Source organism: Salmo trutta, chromosome 16 (genome assembly GCF_901001165.1).
Source record: "Salmo trutta chromosome 16, fSalTru1.1, whole genome shotgun sequence".
Lineage (NCBI taxonomy): Eukaryota > Metazoa > Chordata > Actinopteri > Salmoniformes > Salmonidae > Salmo > Salmo trutta.
In genome coordinates this window covers 51,065,563-51,087,526 of record NC_042972.1, presented here as the reverse complement: position 1 = coordinate 51,087,526, position 21,964 = coordinate 51,065,563, and the positions used below count along the sequence as shown (strand labels likewise).

Sequence of the window (21,964 nt, the reverse complement as noted above, 5' to 3'; positions counted from 1 at the left end):
TCTAGGCATGTAAATCACACATCACTTCAGTCTCCAACCATGTTACAACCTACAACTAAGGGTTCAGAGTTGTTCCTGGCCAGACCACGTGGTCAGGAGAAACTCCTGGCCCTAGTGATGACTGTCCACTAACCACGGGGCGTGGAATGTTGGGAATATTCCGGGAGATTCGGAACAGTCATTCGCCACCCATAATGGAACAGAGAGAACAAACGCTGCTCCTTCGTGCTAACAACATGCTACTTGCTAAATGAAAGGAAAACAGACCACATCCTAACTTGGGCCTGAGCCCCTTTTTACAGATTGTTTTGGTCTTAAATACCTAGGTCCCTATTACTGTGCAGCATAAAAAAGTGTATTTGAATAAGTATGCAGCTTTGAAATTGCATTTTTGTTTCATACGGTGAACATTGTTTTGTTGAGTTCATGTATCCAAAAGGTAATTCTTGCAGTGCATGAATAATGTTGTTTTTGATGGGTTTTTTTATGTTGTTCCTAGTCATTGTCACTTCAGACAGGAATCAATGTTTGGAGGAATCAAAGTTTGCATTGTTATTAGGCCTAATACTGTAAGGTCAACACGTAGAACATGATTCAATTTTTTCTGTATGCCAATGATGATGAGGGCCCTACCAAATCAACCCAATTAAAAGAAAAACTGTTAAGTTTGGAGGTAATATTTTGGTATTACATGATTGATCAAGTTTTCTAGAGTTATAAGTCAAGAAAACACTAATCATCTGTCTATGTGAAAGAACATAGCACTGTAGCTGTCACTTCCAGACATTATAACCCACACAATACAGTTATACTGTACTTGTGTAATAGGAACAACTCCATTACTAGACAATTACTATGTACTGTAACATGATAATACAATGTGTTACTTGAGTAATTACAGTGTTTTTACATAGGTAGGAGCAACTTGATGCAATGCGTCACCCTAGGCCTTGTGTAAAATTATTCAGTACTGGTATTCGCAACAATTACGATTAAAAGCAATTCAAGGAGAACGGAGTGTGTGATGATGAAAACGGCACAATCCTGATGCCTATTATTTATAGGCTAATCTCTTCGGAAATCGGTCCTACAGACACGCATTGCTAGGCCTACACCACAAGCAATAATTCCCCTAGTCGGGTAGAATCGCATGCAACAATTTTTTTGCTCTGGAAAAATAAACACTGTTGCAAATAGGGGTGCAATGGTGTTGTTGGCTTTTCGTGTCCAGCTGTGCAGAGTGCTTAAAATGACAGGACACAAGTGTTGACAGTGTAGAGGCCTGTTACAAGAACAGAAACTCCTATCGAAAATGTCAGCACAACCAAAGGTAAAAACCCACTCCAATAAAACAAATGTAATGGTCTTTGTGCAATGGCCTACCTAGGAGGAACATAGGCCTACATAAAAACAATTTAAAAATTAAATGGTGATTTACAATGTCAGACGTTTGCCACCCTCAAATGGCACAATAACTAAGGCTGGAAACAATTTACCAATAACTTGAACATGCCAGAAACATACCTAATAGTAGGAGCCGGTGAGTTGCTCGGTATATCTGTTTGTCTTTTTGAAGCTGTTTCTCTATCTTTTTGTTTGCTTCCCTCTGTGCTTTCTCCTCATTATGTTGGTCTTCGGTCTTACTATTGCCCAGACAACCCATCTTCCCAAAAACCCAGTAAAAAGGTTCGGGGAAGGGGGGGATTAATATAATACAACAATTCTAGATTCCTAAATTGGCCCAGGAGAAAAGCACCTTGCTCAAAATGGGTGACATTTATATTGCCAGTTGCAGAATAAAACCACTGTAACCTGTAGATGATCAAGGCCTCCACAGACGCAGCCTATATCACATATTAATGTTAATTATCTATAGGCTACAATAGATCATTCAGGGAGAACGGAGTGGTGGTGCTAATGAAGATACCCGGACCGCCCTCTCAGACGGTTGATTCCTATTAGGTTTTCACTGTCAATCCACAATGAAGACATCAACATTAATTTCAATGTGAATATGATTCTTCAGCGCTACAATGTACATAAATGGTCTCTCGAGTCGGGATTCCCACGACGTCTTGCAGTGGAGCTGAAATCCACACTGAATTCTAGCAAATGTCTCCTCTTGAACCCATCATCGGTTTCACTGGTAGAATTCTGACTACTGACATTCAAAACATTTACCGTTCCATCAAAGCGTATTTCCCTTTTTTATTTTGCAATCCGTCCTCAACCCCAGCGAGAAGGGCCGAGCAGATAGGAGGATAAAAAAAAGAGTAAATGAATATTTCCACTAAAATGACGGTATGTGGATCATTACGCCAACCCTTCCTTCTTCATCCGAATGTATTTTAAATCCAGGACAAAACGTAACCGTGTCAACTATATCCTGTTTTAGTCAATGATATTCATTTATTTTCCCTCCTCGTCACAGATGTTGGTTGCTTTTGGGGTTTGTCCAGATCAAAAAGGCCTTTCTCTCGGTCTTTTTCGTTTTGCCGCTGTAAATTGTGTTTCTCCTCACATCGGTAAGCTTTTCTGGGCAAACAATGACTCCAATAGGGCTTCTTTTATGCAGTAAATACAATTTCCCCGATTCAGGTATATTTATGAAAATCCTCCGTTATGTTCCCGTTTCTCGCGGGTAGAGCATGCTGTCAGTCTAAGCTTTATATCCCTTTTGAATTCGTATGGTAGATGGGCTGGCTGGCCATATGTGTATAATATGAACATACTGCAATATATAGCCTAATCATTTATAGAACGATGACAGTTCTTTTTTTTATGTAAAGGCCAGATCTGCTCTTGAATAAGTGTGAATAGATTCGTTTGTTTTAAGTATTTTGTAGTATTATTTTCATTTTCTCGGAGAATTTTACATTGAGATATATTGCGTTGAAGAGATGGGGTGGGGCAAACAGCTCTCACTGAACCCTGGGAACGAACCAGAGTGTAATCACATGATTGCCCAAAAACGTCATGAAGTTGCGATTCCCGAAGAGAAAAAGGCGCCCTCTGAAGAAATGATCATCCGTACCTTGGTTTTAATGTCTATGGACCATACGGAGCAAGTAGGCTACTGTAGTACAACAGATACATTGTAATCAGTAGAAAATTGATACAATGTATAAATACAAGCTGGATCTTTCTAATCACTGTAGACTTTTTTATTCCCTCTCTAAAAATCTGAATATTTTTGGTGGCTATGGAATTATGACAGACCTATCATAAAAATAATTTGAAAATACAAAAGGATGTAAAGACTTAGTTTAACTATTAACTTAAAGAGTGGTTTATACATCTGTAATAAACAGTTATAAAACTGGTTGAAACGTCTCACTACTCTGCAAGCACCAAATACATGCACAATCTCAACCAGTGTTACAAATGTTTATTCAATTATTATAAACCATCTTTAAATGAATAATAACCTACTTATAAATCCCTTTATAAATAATGTATGTATATCTTGATATAAATTAATTTATGGATTAATATGTAGATGAGTGATAAACACAAATTAAACGCATTGCATTTCTAGCCAGATATAGGCTTACTAATTTATTGCTTCACTGGGTTTTGCAGTAGGCCTATGTGGTGTAAAGACGGGGTCTGTTTCTGAATCACAATATAAAGTCTATGCAAGTCCTCTAACATGAAGGCCTAACCTAACAATGACTTGGTCTTCGGTGAATTGATTTATGCCCAATTATCATTTGCGTAAACTATTGTCATGCGTGTTGTCAACAATGATGACAGACTAATATTAGAGCTCGATCCCGTAGAGGTTAGCCGTGTCATCATATAGACTGGTATATTTCCTTTAACCATCCCATCCTCATCTCTATTTCACAGGACTGGTCCTAGCTTTTTAGGGGCCCTAAGCAAGATTTGATTTGCCCCCCCACCTCGCGGGTAAAACATTTTAGTGGTCCCTGTCTTGACGGTGGGGGGGGGGGGAAGTTTCAAAGTTAATTTATTGGAATTTGATGCATTAGAATTGTAGAAAATATGCTTTAAAACCACAACATCTTCTCTTTGCCCCATTTGAGATGTGGTTTTAAAGCACATTTTCTACAATTCTACACATTTTGCGGCCGTGGGCCCTAAGCGACTGCTTATGTCGCTTATGCCCTGCTATTTCACGAAGGTGAAATTTGGGAAATATTGTTACACAAGCTAGGTTTCCAACCAATTGGTGACAAATTTTCATGCAAATATTCTCAAATCCACATAAAGAAAATATGCAAATGAGTGCACCCAAAATGTACTTTTTTGCTTAAGTTTTCATCTACTGAATAAAAAAATTGAGAGTTCAAACTGTTTCCATCACATTTTCAACTCTACCAATAGTTTTGTCACAAAAACTGTTTTGTTAAATAGCAAATGTGCTTACTCTGGTCTTGGCACATGCACTCTAGCCAACAGCTCACAGATACAGTGCAGGGCGGCTAGTCTACATGATGAGATTATTATAGATAGGAGCGAGAATATTTGTATTTGTCAAACGGCAGTCAAGCATCGATCATCATGTCACCAGAATAAGACCCTTAATATTTATTGGAAAGGAGAATCAAGCTCATCACTGTGCACTTTCACCACCCTGTGAAGTTCATCATAACTTATTTCATCTTTACACTAACAAATTGCTGTAAATTCACAGCAATACTTTTACAGTACACTACTGTAACGCTATATTACAATACAGTACTGTAAAGAGCAATGCATCATGGGGTCTCAATGACAAATTACAGCATTTTTACAGTAAAGTATTTTTTGCTGTATATTTACAGCAGCATACTGTGAATTATGGTGCATTGTGGGGAGATGTGGGCAGAGAAAGAATTTCTGGCTCATTAACAAATTTAGAGGTGTGCCTTGAAGAGGCTATATTGTTGCACCCATCAGTGAGAATTCCCATGCTGTTTGGAATTCCTGTGTGCCTTCCTTGATCCCCCTGTTCCTCTAATGGAATTTCCCCTTATAATGAGGGTGTACAAATTATTAAAAATTATAAAAATTGTGTACAAATTATTTGTGTTCATGGTGATAGTTTGGAGCCAGATACCTGCCAAAAGGTTGAACGTACAGTACCAGTCAAAAGTTGGGTTTTTCTTTATTTTTTACTATTTTCTACATTGCATAATAATAGTGAAGACATCAAAACGATGAAATAACACATATGGAATAATGTCGTGACCAAAAAAAGTGTTAAACAAATCCAAATATATTTTAGATTTTAGATTCTTTAAAGTAGCCACCCTTTGCCTTGATGAGAGCTTTGCACACGCTTGGCATTCTCTCAACCAGCTTCACCTGGAATGTTTTTCCAACAGTCTTTCAATCAAATCAAATGTATTGGTCACGTACACATCTTTAGAGGATGTTATTGCCGGTATTGCGAAATGCACGTGTTCCAAGCTCCAACAGTGCAGTAGTATCTAACGATTCACAAAAATCTAAAAGTAAAGAATGTAATTAAGAAATATATAAATATTAGGATGATCAATGTTCGAGTGGCATTGACTAAATACAGTAGAATTAAATACAGTATATACACATGAGATCAGTAAAGCAGTATGGAAACATTATTAAAGTGACTAGTGTTCCATTATTAAAGTGGCCAGTGATTCCACGTCTATGTATATAGGGCAGTAGCCTCTAAGGTGCAGGGTTGAGTAGCCGGATGGTAGCCGGATGGCTATTTAACAGTCCGATGGCCTTAAGATAGAAGCTGTTTTTCAGTCTCTCTGTCCCAGCTTTGATGCACCTGTACTGACCTTGACTTCTGGATGATAGCGGGGTGAACAGGCCGTGACTCGGGTGGTTGATGTCCTTGATGAACCGCCCTTGCTGTCTCTGCCTGGCCGGTTTCCCCTCTTTCCACTGGGATTCTCTGCCTCTACCCCTATTACAGGGGCTGAGTCACTGGCTTACTGGTGTTCTTCCATGCCGTCCCTGGGAGGGGTGAGTCACTTGAGTGGGTTGAGTCACTGACGTGGTCTTCCTGTCTGGGTTGGCGCCCCCCCTTGGGTTGTGCCGTGGCGGAGATCTTTGTGGGCTATACTCGGCCTTGTCCCGGGATGGTATGTTGGTGGTTGGAGATATCCCTCCAGTGGTGTGGGGGCTGTGCTTTGGCAAAGTTGGTGGGGTTATATCCTACCTGTTTGGCCCTGTCCGGGGGTTTCATCGGATGGGGCCACAGTGTCTCCTGACCCCTCCTGTCTCAGCCTCCAGTATTTATGCTGCAGTAGTTTATGTGTCAGGGGGCTAGGGTCAGTCTGTCACATCTGGGGTATTTCTCTTGTCTTTTCAGGTGTCCTGTGTGAATTTAAATATGCTCTCTCTAATTCTCTCTTTCTTTCTTTCTTTCTTTCTTTCTTTCTTTCTTTCTTTCTCTCTCCCTCTCGGAGGACCTGAGCCCTAGGACCATGCCTCAGGACTACCTGGCTTGATGACTCCTTGCTGTCCCCAGTTCACCTGGCCGTGCTGCTGCTCCAGTTCCAACTGTTCTGCCTGCAGCTATGGAACCCTGACCTGTTCACCGGACGTGCTACCTGTCCCAGACCTGCTGTCCCAGACCTGCTGGAACCCTGACATGTTCACCGGACGTGCTACCTGTCCCAGACCTGCTGTTTTCAACTCTCTAAAGACAGCAGGAGCGGTAGAGATACTCTCAAAGATCGGCTATGAAAAAGCCAACTGACACTTACTCTTGTGTTACTGACTTGTTGCACCCTCGACAACTACTATGATTATTATTATTTGACCATGCTGGTCATTTATGAACATTTGAACATCTTGGCCATGTGCTGTTATAATCTCCACCCGGCACAGCCAGAAGAGGACTGGCCACCCCTCATAGCCTGGTTCCTCTCTAGGTTTCTTCCTAAGTTTTGGCCTTTCTAGGGAGTTTTTCCTAGCCACCGTGCTTCTACACCTGCATTGCTTGCTGTTTGGGGTTTTAGGCTGGGTTTCTGTACAGCACTTTGAGATATCAGCTGATGTTAGAAGGGCTATATAAATACATTTGATTTGATTTGATGATCTTTTTGGCCGTCCTGTGACATCAGGTGCTGTAGGTGTCCTGGAGGGCAGGCAGCGTCCCTAATGATGATCTGGGGCAGGTGTCCAAGTGGTTAGTTCTGTTGGAATGGTTTTATGGGTTGCCCCCTGGTAATGCGTTGGGCAGACCTTACCACCCTCTGGAGAGCCCTGCAGTTGCGGGCGGTGCAGTTGCCGTACTGGGCGGTGATAACGCCCATTAGAATGCTCTCAATTGTGCATCTGTAAAAGTTTCTGAGGGTATTAGGGGCCAAGACAGATTTCTTCAGCCTCCTGAGGTTGAAGAGGCGCTGTTGCGCCGTCTTCACCACACTGTCTGTATAGGTGGCCCAATTCAGATTGTCAGTGATGTGTACGCCGAGGAACTTGAAGCTTTCCACCTCCTCCACTGTGGTCCTGTCAATGTGGATAGGGGCGTGCTCCCTCTGCTGTTTACGATCATCTCCTTCGTTTTGTTGACGTTGAGGGAAAGGTTATTTTCCTGGCACTACTCCACCAGGGCCTCCTTCCTGTAGGCTGTCTCATCATTGTTGGTAATCAGGCTTACTACTGTTGTGTCATCTGCAAACTTAATGATTGAGTTGGAGGAGGGCGTGGCCACGCAGTCATGGGTAAACAGTGAGTACAGGAGGGGGCTGAGCATGCACCCTTGTGGGCCCCCTGTGTTGAGGATCAGTGAAGTGGAGGGGTTGTTTCCTACCTTCATCACCTGGGGGCGGCCCGTCAGGAAGTCCAGGACCCAGTTGCATGGGCAGGGTTCAGACCCAGGGCCCGAGCTTAATGATGAGCTTGGAGGCTACTATGGTGTTGAAGGCTGAGCTATAGTCAATGAACAGCAATCTGACGAAAGTATTCCTCAAGGTGATTTGATCCTTAACTAGCCTCAAAGCACTTCATGATGACAGACGATAGTCATTTAGTTCAGTTACCTTTGTTTCTTGGGTACAGGAACAATGGCGGACATCTTGAAGCAAGTGTGGACAGCGGAATGGGATAGGGAGAGATTTAATATGTCCATAAACACTCCAGCCAGCTGGTCTGTGCATGTTCGGAGGACGCGGCTATGGATGCCGTCTGAGCCGGCAGCCTTGCGTCGGCCACGGAAAATGAGAGCCCACAGTCCTTGAGAGTGTGCCACATTGGTGGCATTGTGTTATCCTCAAAGCAGGCGAGGAAGGTGTTTAGCTTGTCTGGGAGCAAGACGTCGGTGTCTGCGACGTGGCTGGTTTTTCCCTTTCCCTTTGTAATCTATGATTGTCTGTAGACAATCCCGTGTAGCTCAGTTGGTAGAGCATGGTGTTTGCAACACCAGGGTTGTGGGTTCGATTCCCACGGGGGACCAGTACGGAGAAAAAAATTGATGAAATGTATGCATTCACTACTGTAAGTCGCTCTGGATAAGAGCGTCTGCTAAATGACTAAAATGTAAATGTAAAATGTAGACCCTGCCACATACATCTCATGTCTGAGCTGTTGAATTGCGACTCCATTTTGTCTCTGTACTGATGTTTTGCCTGTTTGTATGGTTAAATACAGTGGTTCGCACTTTCAGTTTTACACAAATGCTGCCATCTATCCACGGTTTCTGGTTTGGTTAGATTTTAAAAGTCACCGTGGGAACATCATCCCCAAAACAGTTCCTGATGAACTCGGTCACTGTGTCTGTGTAAGCGTCAATGTTATACTCAGAGGCTGCCCGGATCATATCCCAGTCCGCGTGATGAAAAACAATCTTCAAGCATGGATTCCGATTGGTCAGACCAACGTTGAATAGACCTTAGCACGGGTACCTCCTGTTGGAGTCTTCCGCCTATAGGAAGGGAGGAGCAAAATGGAGCCATGATCTGATTTCCCGAAGGGATGGCAGGGGAGGGCCTTGTAGGCATTTCGAAAAGGCAAAAAGCAATGATCTAGTGTTTTCCCTAATCTAGCGTTTTCCCTAAACTACAGTCAATGTGTTGATAGAACTTCGGTAGCGTTTTCCTAAAATTTGCTTTGTTAAAATCCCCAGCTACAATAAATGCGGCCTCAGGATGTGGTTTCCAGTTTGCATAAAGTCCAGTGTAGTTCCTTGAGGGCTGTCATGGTATCGGCTTGAGGGGGAATATACACAGCTGTGACTATGACTGAAGAGAATTCTCTTGGGAGGTAATATGGTCGGCATTTGATTATGAGGTATTCTAGGTCGGACGAACAAAAGGAGTTGAGTTTCTGTATGTTATTACAATCACACCATGAGTAGTTAATCATGAAGCATCTTGAAAGAGTTCCCACATATGCTCAGCACTTGTTAGCTGCTTTTCCATCACTCTGCGATCCAACTCTGCGATTCCAAACCATCTTAATTGGGTTGAGGTCGAGTGCTTGTGGAGGCCATGTCATCTGTTGCAGCACTCCATCACTCCATCACTTCTTGGTAAATAGCCCTTACACACCCTTACACAGCCTGTCCTGTTGAAAAACAAATGATAGTCCCGCTAAACCCAAACCAGATGGGATGGAGTATCGCTGCAGAATGCTGTGGTAGCCATGCTGGTTAAGTGTGCCTTGAATTCTAAATAAATCACTGACAGTATCACCAGCAAAGCCCCCACACACCATCACACCTCCTCCATGCCTGACGGTGGGAACCACACATGCAGAGATCATTTGTTCACCTACTCTGCATCTCACAAAGACACAGCGTTTGGAACCAAAAATCTTAAATTTGGACTCATCAGACCAAACGACAGTCTAATGTCCACTGCTTGTGTTTCTTGGCCCAAGCAAGTCTCTTCCTCTTATTGGTGTCCATTAGTAGTGGTTTCTTTGCAGCAATTCAACCATGAAGGCCTGATTCACGCAGTCTCCTCTGAACAGTTGATGTTGATGTGTCTGTTACTTGAACTCTGTGAAGCATTTATTTGGGCTGCAATTATTCTAATGAACTTATCTTCTGCAGCAGAGGAAACTCTGGGTCTTCCTTTCCTGTGGCGGTCCTCATGAGAGACAGTTTCATAATAGCGCTTGATGGTTTTTGCGACTGCACTTGAAGAAACATCCAAAGTTCTTAACATTTTCCAGATTGACTGACCTTCATATCTTAAAGTAATGATGGACTGTCGTTTCTCTTTGCTTATTTGAGCTGTTCTTGCCATAATATGGACTTGGTCTTTTACCAAATAGGGCTATCTTCTGTATACCAACCCTACCTTGTCACAACACAACTGATTGCCTCAAACGCATTAAGGAAAGAAATTCCACAAATTAACAAGTCACATCTGTTAACTGAAATGCATTCCAGGTGACTACCTCATGAAGCTGGTTGAGAGAATGCCAAGAGAGTGCAAAGCAGTCATCAATATTTGGATTTGTTTAACACTTATTTGGTTACTAAAGGATTCCATATGTGTTATTTCATAGTTTTGATGTCTTTACTATTAATCTACAATGTAGAAAATTGCAAAAAAGAATAAAAAACCTGGAATGAGTAGGTGTGTCCAAACTTTTGACTGGTACTGTACGTATCGTTAGGATCGTAAGAAAATCCATGTGTAAATTATTAGGATCGTAAGAAAAGCCATGAGTGAAACATGAAACGTAAACGTTAAATAGATCTGTAAACTATGTTATGACTATGAATTAACATTTACACGTTCAATTCTTACTTTACGTCTTCCATTACTCAGTTACAGATCTTTTTTATGCATCCAAACTTTTGTCAGTAATATGGCATCTGCAAGGGACATGAACTGAACTTAGCTAGTCGAAGTTAGCTAGTCAATCAAGCAACTCTAGCCCAGACATTAGAATTGCTTTGCAGCTTTTTGGTTTAATTTCCAAAGTAAAAGTCTAGAGCTTGTTTTAGAAGTGCATGCAATAATGACGTTATACCAGTAGATGACATAGTATAGGCTTGGGCCTTCAGCAAATGACGTGTGAGAATGATAAAGACACAGAAGAGCCTTGTCTAGAATAACCACCTGAGCTGCAAAATAGAAAGCAAATATGATTTACGCTAGGCCTATTCCACTATCTAAATATGCCATGCTGTTGTGTGTAATTGAATGGCCATATAATTGCAGAATTTATTTTATAGCTGCGTGGGGCTATTGTGGTGATCATGTAACCTAATGAATCACACCTTTTCCGGTATTTGGGAGCACAGACTGTAGGACTTATATTAGGCCTTTTGACTGTTGTATTAGTGAATTCCACTCTGTACGTGGGCTTGTCTTGCCATTTGCATTGCATAACCCCATCACGCAGAAGCTATAGCCATATCAATAAATGAGACAAAACAAAATATTGATTAAGTCTTGGCTATAACCTGTCCTGAGGGAAATAGACAAGGGGTCCCAAATAGTCAAGACTATGTATAGTCTATTCTTATTGCCAGATCTGTTTTCAACTATCAGCCACTGCACATGCTTCAACTATTTTGTTTAAAATGTATTTAGAGGCCTAGAGCTAGGGATTTTTTTTATGGGGAGCCCTATAAGAAAAACAATTATAAAACACAAATAGAGTTCTAAAATTATTCCACAAGACACCAGTACCCAAAATGATAGGCCTTCAACTTGTAGGCTATTTTATATTTGGATAGGCCAAAATTAAAACATTGAATTATTAAAAGTGATAGTCCAAAGAACTTTGAAGAATTTACATAATTTTGAATACACACATGGATTTCAATGAACAAATGGATACGACTGTTCTATTCTCTTTGATTTAGTTCCTATTGCAACTCAGACAAATGACTGAATGGATGACATACTAACTGACCGAACTGAATGAAGGATGAATTAAATGTTCAAATATGTTGGAATGACGAGTTGCATGCATCATGCATGCGCTGCACTTTATTTGGCTGGTAGGCAAATAGTCCTACATTAGGGTATGATGACTTTATGACTACATGCCTCCAGAAGGACATCTTCTGAGGTTGAGGGTTGCTTTTCTGAAGGCGCATGGTGCTGTTGTGCTGCATGGAGATCACAAGCTCTCCAACTGGGCAGCAGTTGGGAGTAGCCTATACGGAGACTACCTAAAAACCACTGACACAGAGTTATTGTGAAGAGTAGGCATAATCTTATGCCAGACATAGCCTACGTTTAACCTCTCCCTAGTTCATTTCAGATTGAATGATGAAATAAATATCAACATATTCTATAAAAAAAATATTCTCAGTGGTCATACATAATTCATAGATTCACCAAACATCTAGTATTATTCTGTTTCATTATTCCTGGTAGATACTACTGGTTATGATTCATTATTCCTGGTAGATACTACTGGTTATGATTGCAGACAGAGCTCAGAGAATGGGATGGTTCAATATTGAATTAGTCATATTTTGATAAGGTGCATGCATGGCGACGTCCACGTCACCCAGAGAAATGTCCATGCTGTAGAGATACACCTAGTGGACTGAAACGTCACTGTTGTAGGCATAATACAGCTAGTGCTATGTAGACTTGCTCTGGCAAACAGATCCATTACATCAGCTACCTAAATGTGAAGTAAACTCAACTGAGGAGTAATAGAGAATGGAGACTTAACTTGAAAACATGCAGGATACCTCTTTCCAGTTTCCCTGGCTTGCGTTTTTATTTTATACTGTGTTATGCATGTTCGGGTAGCACTCCTCACAGGCCGTTTGGTGTACTTTTTTGTTTGTTGGTGAGATGAAACTGCCAAAGCTCTGAAAGGAATTATTGTACGTCAGAATTGCAACCCAAGATTTGTTCGAGCCTTAAATGTTAGTCTGTAATCGTAACATGGTGTTTGTATATTCACAGATGCCATTTCACGTTTACGTTCATGTTTCACACATGGCTTTTCTTACGATCCTAACAATTTACGTATGGATTTTCTTACGATCCTAACAATACGTACGTTCAATCTTTTGGCAGGTATCTGGCTCCATATGATAGTCACAACAGTAAGAAAATTACTAAGCCCTTGAATATATACACAATTATTTTGCAGCAGAACTTATAGAATAGTCAAATTGGATGAACTGAGTGTGAAAGTGGTACAATAATATTTTTTAAATGGATGCCATTTTTTTTCAGTAGCCTAGATTCAAATGCAATGCCCAACTCCTGCCAGTACAGGGCAGAATATAGCTACAATCACACTGGATTTGAGTCCCCCCCTCCCTCCCCCCCAAAAAAATCTGTCTAAAAATAAAGATGAAAATGTGGAACTGATAACATGAAAAGTGTTCTGTTACTAAATAGGTCACTGGACCTATAAAATGGACGATACTTATTATAGTACAGTGCCTTCAGAAAGTATTCACACCCCTTTACTTTTCACACATTTTGTTGTGTTACAGCCTGAATTTAAAATTGACACAATTTTGATTTTGTGTCACTGATCTAAACACAATACCCCATAATGTCAAAGTGGAATTTTGTTTGTAATATAACATGAGTAAAAATGTGCTTAACAAATCGCATAATCAGTTGCATGGACTCATGTGTATAATATTCCTTCCTAACTCAGTTGCTGGAGAGGAAGGAAACTGTTCAGGGATTTGACCATGAGGCCAATAGTGATTTTAAAACAGTTACAGAGTTTAATGGTTGTAATATGAGAAAACTGAGGATGGATCAACAACATTGCAGTTACTTCACAATAATAACCTAAATTACAGACTGAAAAGAATGAAGCCTGTACAGAATCAAAATATTCCAAAACATGCATCCTGTTTGCAACAAGGCACTTAAGTAATACTGCAACAAAAAAGGCAAAGAAATGAACTTTTTGTCCTGAATACAAAGCGTTATGTTTGGGGCAAATCCAACACAACACATCACTGAGGACCATTCTTCATATTTTCAAGCATGGTGGTGGCTGCATCATGTTATGGGTATGCTTGTCATCAGCAAGGACTAGGGAGTTCCTTAGGATAAAAATACACAGAATACAGCTATAAGCACAGGCCTTAATCCTAGAGGAAAACCTGGTTCAGTCTGCTTTCCAACAGACACTGGGAGACAAATTCACCTTTCAGCAGAACAATAACCTAAAACACAAAGCCAAATCTACACTGAAGTTGCTTACCAAGACGACATTGAATGTTCCTGAGTGGCCTAGTTACAGTTTTGACTGAAAACGGCTTGAAATCTATGGCAAGACTTGGCTGTCAAGCAATGAGCAACAATCAACTTGACAGAGCTTTAAGAATTAAAAAATGTCTAAAATGGGCCAATATTGTACTATCCAGGTGTACAAAGCTTTTAGAAAGTTACCAAGAACGACTCACGGCTGTAATACTCGCCAAAGGTGCTTCTACAAAGTATTGACTCAGGGGTGTGAATAGTTATGTAAATTAGTTATTTCTGTATTATATTTTTACATGTTTTCACTGTCATTATGGGGTATTATTGTGTGTAGATCTATTAATGTAAAAATCTATTAATCAATTTTGAAATCAGGCTGTAACGCAACAAAATGTGGAAGAAGTCAAGGGGTATGAATACTTTCTGAAGGCACTGTAATTATGATGTGTTACATGAGGACTGATTTAAACGTAACACAGAGTTGTAATTTAGCTCTAACAATTCTTATACAAAGTGAAAGCTCCAGAACAGTCCTAATAATCATCATACTCCTATTTTGTTTTCTACAAATGAGCATTTTCCCACACAATCATACCTGTAAATGTTTGTTTTTTTAAACACATTTCAAACTCCAAAAAGAGGTCCCCTAAGGACACATAAGAGAGGCTTAGCTAACAGGATGGAGAATATCAGGAGTACAAAATGAAGAGAATGCAATGAATAACCTATAACTAACTCACACCTGGCTGGATTACTAGAGCATCGTTCACAAGCATACTTATCATCTCGTTCTGCTCGTGTCCAGTCTGTTTTTAAACCTACAGCCCGCATGACTAGTGTATTTTGGTCACAGAGCCCACACAGTTCTTCCATTTGTTTCTGCAAACTGCCCTCCTTTCCTTGTGTAACTTAGAAAAAAGGGGCAGCTTCTATAAAGGCAACAGAGCTAAGGACCTCCTTGTGATACAGTTTAGAACTAGGCTATATCAAGGGCTTACTTTGCAAACACTCTTTCAATTTAAGGGTTTAAAATAAATTAAACCTGTTCTCCTTCACTTGATCAAAGCAAAATAACCCCTTCCACAGGAAAAAACTGAGGTGGAGATGAAAAACGGGCTTCTCCTGGAGGGGAAAAACACAATACTTACATAAGCAGTTATAAGAAGCCATAAGCAGTGATTACTTGTTCTTATGGATTCTTATGGATATAGCCAAATACAGTGTGGAGGACTGCACAGTGAATTAGGTTAACTTACCCAATAGCAGAACCCTTGCCTCCATGTCATGGAAAATGTTTTGTTAGTTTGTGCGTGTGTTTGTGTTTGTGTGTGTGTGTGTGTGTGTGTGTGTGTGTCAAAATTGATGTGGTTTTGTTCTCGTTGCTGAAATAGCAAGCATTTGAGAATCAGCCTGTTCTCATTTACCCTCAAGGCAGCATGTCTTTTTTTTTAATTCACCCACCAAATAAACTATAGGCTACAATATGTAATGTCTTTGTAATAACAAGTGATGACTAGGGCTGTAGATGTCACTTTCTAATACACACTGTCCCTCAAAATAATGTGTTGTTTGGACATCAATAACGTCACCCACAGTGGTGTGTAGAATAGGCAACTAGTTAAATAAAGGTTCAATAAAATATATCAATGTAGACAGTCAGTTTGATATCTAATGGTATTAAAAAGTATTTGTCTTGATAAATAGGTAAAATAACATATAGGCTAGGCCTACCTTGATATTACATTACAGAGGACCCCCCCCCCCCTCCCCACTGAAACAGAACTAGCTTATGCAGTCATAGTTGATAGGTTACTTGTCCTGTTGGCAAATGATCACCAAGCTGAGACCCTTATGGATATATGGCCAAATATAGCCTACAGTGCAGAGGACAACGCTGTAAATTAGGTTAACTTACCCAATAGCAGAAGCCTATGGGTCTGCTTGTATTCTCTCTTCTCTGCTTTCAGGCTCTTATCTATGTTCCGACTTCTCTTTATCTCTGCTTTGATCCGTGCTTTATCCTCCACTCTGCGTTGATCCCGAAGCTCCAGGTCGGAACAATTGTCCTGCTGCCCAGGCTCGCCATCTAGCCCAGCATTAGCACCCGTTCGCCCGCTGTAGGTTATCGATGAGTGGGGTCCTATAATCCTAGATCTAAAACTATGACACATCCCCATAACGAGCTGCCACGTTTATAATTCAATTAGCTAACATTGACCGTGCGTGGAAACCCCATAATTATGATGACAGCCTCGCTGTTTATTGTCACATCCCGTTAGCGGACATGGGGTCCATGCAATGACCAAGGTGTCCACTTCTCGCACTTCAATGTTTTTTTTTCTCCTGAAAACGTAAAAGCCACTCACAGTAGGCCTAGCTGACGAATATGAATCGGACCGGCACAAAGTTCCGGTGCTCTTATTGTGACGTACAGCTTATAGACGGCTTGTTGGTTTGCCCTATTTTCCTCTCGAAGTCCTTCCTCATCCTTCCTCTTTCCTGTTACAATTTGTAGGAGCAACAGGGGGAGGCAGAAGAAAAGCCACGCGTCTGAGTCATGTGATCTGCGTCATTCATAGCCCACCTCAGCACACCTGTTTCATTCTCAAATCAACCGCTCTCACAAGATAGATCTTAGCCGAGTTGTCTTTTATCTTTTCAGTGGCAGACTACATGAAGCACCAAGAGGAAGAATAGGCCTTTAGATAGACACAGAATTGCAGTCAATTAGCTATCTGAACATTTTAATATCTTACTCCGAGAAGGGGACACACAGTGTCTCTCTCTCTCTGTTTATACGAAGATGGATTATATTAACGCTAACGGTTAACTGTCTATGTTTGTATCGTGTGTGTGTGTATGTTATAGATTTTTACAGATTGGACCATTGAAATTTGATTAGGGTACTTTGTGATTGGCTAGAATTCATCCAGCGCCTGGGGGCAAAGAAACCTCTCTGAGATTGCCACTAGATGACAGCAAATTCTAACTCATGTAGACTAGTTCGGTATGAGACACCTTCATAACATGCTGGCCACACCGCCGGCGTTGCGCGCTCATGCGTTGCAAAAATAAATGTACACAGTGTACTAGGGGGTAACTAGCCCCCTAAGAACAATGTCTAATTGCTGACACAAAAAAAAAAAAAATGTTTGGAAAATAATTGGTGTGTGGATGAAGTACATGCTTAGGTTAATAAACTATGAATGGAAATAAATGGCTACAGTTGACACTTTTTTAGTTATTTTATGAAATGTTGTTTTTAGAAAAGGGGCATTTTTTTAAAGTACCGGGGTAACTGGCCCTTGGGGTAACTGGCCCCGGGGGGTAGAAGATTATGGCATAGGTGTGTTAAAATCATTTAATCCGTTTTATTTAGAAAGTCTTTAGTAAATAATACTTAGCTTTTAAGTCTAGTTGTCTTATTTTAATTATTTAAATAAAACATGGTTGGAAAATGGTGTTACATATGTCACTATTAATATCTGCACTATGTGGAGATTTGATGTCCCTCTTTTAAACTCACCTGCACATACATTTTCTGTCATCTTTCTATGTTGTTCCTTTTCCTTACAATCCATTATGTACAATTGCACAAAATATTATTGGAATAATGCAAGAATTTAAATCTCTGCAGTCTTTAAAATTACATTCTGGGGCAAAAGGTTTTCAATAGTTGTTTTTAATTCATTCAAAAAATATATACTCATTGTAATATAATATTGGAATGGAATATCACTAATAACATTAAATAACACTGGAATATAACATTCAATTGGAGCACAACTCATGAGCCCACCTCCTGCACTGCTCACACCTAATCCAGTCCCCACCTGTGGCTGAAAACAGCTCCTCACAGAACATACACTCTGCATCCCCTTTGGTGACTGATGTGGCTTGTTGTGTTGCAACAAGCTTCTTTGAGGCAGCCTTTCTTTGAAGAACTTGATTCGTTGTCTTACTCTCTCTCTCTTTCTTTCTTCTTTTTGATGCTTCTGTCGAGCCTTTTCCTCCAGCGACCTTTTGTAAGGTGAGGCTATCAGCACAGCCGCAGACTCTGCCTTCCTCTTCCTCGGCCTCGCCTCCTGGAGCCTTGGCACAACTCCAATAGAACTGCTGCAGCTGTTGGTTGTTGGTTTAAGCAAAAACAAACAAACAAACAAACAAAAACACATGAGTATTGGTACAATAAACACTTATAATCACTATATGCAAATATATGTTCCCTAAAATGAGTGCTGATTATTTTATTACCAACATTTGGAGCAAGGGTAGGCTGCAGGGTGGAGGTTGTGGCAGCGGTAGATGTGGTGGAGGTAGAGGTTTTGGCGTTAGAGCTGGTGGCGGTGGAGGTAGAGCTAGAGATGGCGGCGGTAGAGCTGGTAGCCGCATCGGTAGAGGTGGCAGTAGAGCACTGTGGTTGAATGGATTCTTTGCATTGAAAATAAAAAGACAAAAACAATGCATCGGTGTTAGTACAATAACCACTTTCTACCAAGTACATACTGCTTCTGCTACCTTAGATTACTTTTTCTTCCCAGCAATGGGTTCAGGCTCCTATATAACCACGAAGTCCGCCTCTGTGAAGATGTACTTCTCCAAAGGCCACAGCCCACTTGCCCGGAAGCCCTCCACTCCTCTCTCCACACTGGCCACCTTGTTATAGGCCTTTGTGATGAGGCCAGCCATTTGGTATATACATATCCTTTTCCCAGGAAGCGTCATCATCCATTGATCTGCTGCCCTGTTGTAAAAGGCCTTCAGACCGTTGAAGACAGTACGGTCTAACAGCTGCATCTTGTGCCTGCAGTGGGGTGGCAGAGTGATGAGAATCACTCCTTGGCCTCTTGCTGTTAGAACAGCCTCCAGGGTCTTATGGGAGTGGTGCCCATCAATGATGAGGATATGGGGTTCCTCAGGGGTGCAACCAACACTGTGGGCGAAGTGGTGGAGCCAGTCGACAAAGATGGTACTGTCAACCCAGCCTGAGTCACTCCTTCCAAAGGACCCTGGAGGTGCTCCAACCAGCAGCTGTTCGTTCACCCTCTTCCGGGAGGAAGATGAAGAGGGGCGGATGCGTTTCAGGTAAGATAACCCAATGTTTCTCTCCCAGGACAAATTACCTAGCATCGGCAAGCTAGCTAAATGTCCATGAATGTTTGTGTTTCGACCTCTCCCCCAAATGAATATAGTTGGTCCACAGTTGGTTTTGGTATTTTAACCTATGTGTCATGAACGCATCTGGTGGTGATAGACAAAATCAACATGTGCATGAGGGCGCACACAAGGATCCCATTTGGTCATCATGTAATGTAATGTATTCAATTCGCATTATTCCAAACAGAGGCTCTTGTTTCTAGGGGTGCCCAGGAACCGGTTTGACCATCAGGTAGGCATTCACTTTATTTTTCTTTAAAAGGTCTTGAACAGTCAGTCATTATAATTCCCATGTAAAATAGCCTTTTGAGTGACTGAAATATCGCACATAATATTTTTGGAGGACAGAAATCATTTTTCTGTCATGGCTAACTACCAGGAAGTTTGAAAAGACAGGCTGAGTGGGCAGGGAGCTTATATTCATAAACTCACCTTCTGACAGGTCTTCGAAACACTTATGTCAAGAAACTTAAATGAAGTGTTGCAGTAAAATCATCTCAAGCTAATTTGGTGATACAGAAAGCAACATTGGAATTGCATCAATGATGTCAATATTGTTAACACATCACCTGTTTGGCACAGGCGGTTCACAGCAGCACTGACGGATGACAACCCGACAACTGCATCAGTTTTGAATGACCCCCCCCCCCCTTTTTGTTCCATGCTAGCTGAAGACGTAGCTAGCCAGTAACTAGCTAACACCAGACACAGATGAAAGGGGAAACATAAGTATCTTTGCCATAGATGAATAGTATAAACTTTTAATTATATTTGCTGACACCCTACAGTGACATTTTGGCATCATTTGAGTAGTTATTTCGTTATGTAAACCCCGCCCCTCCGCAAACACACCTTCTCCGATGTTGGTTAGAAGGCGATACTTATTTAAATTAGATAATAGAATATCATGTTACCATTGGTGTATTAAAAAAGTGAGTTAGGGTAATGTCACCCTATCCCCTTAATAATCCCGCCTCGTCAATCCAAGGATATGGCAACCATTAACTTTATGATCAAACTTTATCAATGTAGAAGCAAAAGTAATTTTTCATACTTTGGTGATCATATTTTTATCTGGTTTCATACATATATCATTCAATTTAATGAAAAACATGATTTTGCCTGTTCGTGACCGTTAAGAAATTAGATTTAAACATTGCAGACCATGCTTTCTTTGCATATTTGAAATGTAGTGGTCAAGTCATGGTCAACTATCAGACAGAGTTCAAAGGTAGTTTGGCCAAGTTATTGCAACATTGTAGATTTGTTACACATTCCATGGTGATAAGCACCATTGTTAAACTCTGCCTGTGTGATAATTCTGGGACTCATTAAACACAAAATGTTGTTTTTCTGGTCTTGCTAACATCCTTCAATTAAGATAATTGCTTAAACTGATTGATTATTTCATGATTTTGATTCTGTCTAAACAGGAGAATTGTAAGAACGATGAGATCCTCAGGTTCCTGAAGTATATAGGTCCAGGAAGTGGCTTTGAGCCAAAATTCCCACTGATGTGAATGGGGAGGATGCCCACCCCCTGTTTGTGTAGCTCAAGGAGAAGTTGCCCTTCCCCAGCGATGACTCTATGGCATTCATGGGCGACCCAAAGTTCATCATGTGGAGCCCTGTCTGCAGGAATGACATCTCCTGGAACTTTGAGAAGTTCCTGGTCGGTCCTGATGGGGAACCTTACAAGTGATACAGCAGAATGTTCCTGACCAGTGATATTGAGGATATATTAAGGAGCTCCTCAAGGTGAAATAAATTGTCCAGGCAGAGCAATTACAGTGTTGGTGTTGATAAGGATGGAGAGAGCCTGGCCACAGGGATAACACACAGCGTCTTCACTCTCCAGTCACACATCTGCAGTCACACATTTGCTTCATATTTTATCACAATATCCCATCTCCAGGACTAACTGCTTTTGCTATTAGCATCTGCCTCCTTAGGCATATGCCGGCTGCATTTGTTTCAATTGGCTTTGCTCTCCTTCACAGGATACTGCTGTTGTTTAGACTCTACTGAATGAAGACATTCCTTAAAGCCTTTTTTGTAAAAGGTTTCTAATAAAGTTGTAAAGGCCTGAATCTAACAGGAGTATATTACTCATGTTTCGCAAAGACCACACTGTTAAAAATAATTCCTGTAATTCTTTACAGTAAATTCCTAGCAGCACAGTAGATTACTGTAAATTTAGAGTAAATTACTGGCAGCACAGAAGCTAGTAAATTACTGTAGATTTACAGAATCTTTACTGCAACACAAATGTACAGCATATTACTGGAATACCTGACTACAGCAACATTCTTTATTCCCATCACGGTTGACAACTCCACGGTATGCCCCTCCTAGAATGTAAAGAACCTTGGTTTGACCCTTGACAACACGCTGTCATTCTCTGCATACATCAAAGCAGTGACTCCCTCCTGCAGGTTCATGCTCTACAACAGAGGTGTCAAACTCACTCCATAGAGGGCTGAGTGTCTGCTGGTTATAAGACCTAGACAACCAGGTGAGGGGAGTTCCTTACTAACTAGTGACCTTAATTCATCAAATCGAGTACAAGGAAGGAGAGAACATGCAGACACTCGACCCTCCATTGAATGAGTTTGACATGTGCTCTGCAACATCCGTAAAATATGACCCTACCTCACACAGGAAGCTGTGCAGGTCGTAATCCTGGCGCTTGC

At 41.0% G+C, this 21,964-nt stretch overlaps 2 pseudogenes; one reads left to right on the top strand and one right to left on the bottom strand.

The window, feature by feature from the left end:
• Nucleotides 1–16,302, bottom strand: part of LOC115150978 (guanine nucleotide-binding protein G(s) subunit alpha-like) — a 46,180-nt pseudogene extending 29,878 nt beyond the window's left edge.
• Nucleotides 16,303–19,443: 3,141 nt separating this feature from the next.
• Nucleotides 19,444–21,038, top strand: LOC115149884 (glutathione peroxidase 2-like; annotated as a pseudogene).
• Nucleotides 21,039–21,964: the final 926 nt, after the last annotated feature.